The sequence below is a fragment of the Monopterus albus genome, unplaced genomic scaffold (genome assembly GCF_001952655.1).
Source record: "Monopterus albus unplaced genomic scaffold, M_albus_1.0 scaffold120.1, whole genome shotgun sequence".
In the NCBI taxonomy this organism is placed as follows: Eukaryota; Metazoa; Chordata; class Actinopteri; order Synbranchiformes; family Synbranchidae; genus Monopterus; species Monopterus albus.
In genome coordinates this window covers 923042-923571 of record NW_018128000.1, presented here as the reverse complement: position 1 = coordinate 923571, position 530 = coordinate 923042, and the positions used below count along the sequence as shown (strand labels likewise).

At 40.9% G+C, this 530-nt stretch overlaps 1 protein-coding gene across 1 annotated transcript in view; it reads left to right on the top strand.

Annotated features, from left to right (window-relative positions):
• Positions 1 to 530, top strand: part of r3hdm4 (R3H domain containing 4) — a 12949-nt gene that overhangs the window by 1269 nt on the left and 11150 nt on the right. The window lies entirely within an intron of this gene.

Genomic DNA, 530 nt, shown 5'->3' with positions numbered 1-530 from the left:
CCTGTAGAAACTCATAAGCATGCCTAAGCATTTAACAGTCTAACTAGACATCCTATCTCCACTAAACATTTCTAATACATAAAGTATCTATCCAATATCTGTCTGACTAAAAATACCTAACAATTCCCCCTTTCGACACGACCAAAATCGTGTCGACCTAAATCAATGTCCCTTTGTCCCCAGATGCAGCCACCTAGTGTTTCGAGAGGTGAGAGGCCCCCCCTCATGGCCACTCCCTCAAGGGTCAACTACAGAGCTGAGTACTTTAGGGGAAAATGAACTAAAAACACAAGAGGGCTATCAGCATGTAAGCAGGTTCTTCGTTGCAGTGACCTCTATATGTATGCCATATGTGTAAGCTGATTCAATGCCACTAAGAGCATTTGAGCAGACATAATTGTGGAAAAGTATAAACATCATGTGTAGCAAACTTTCATCGGTTAATCATAACATTAGAGATTTTCTTACATCCTACCATGTGTGACGTGAATCAGATTTCAGAATGCCCTCACGGGTATATACATCATATG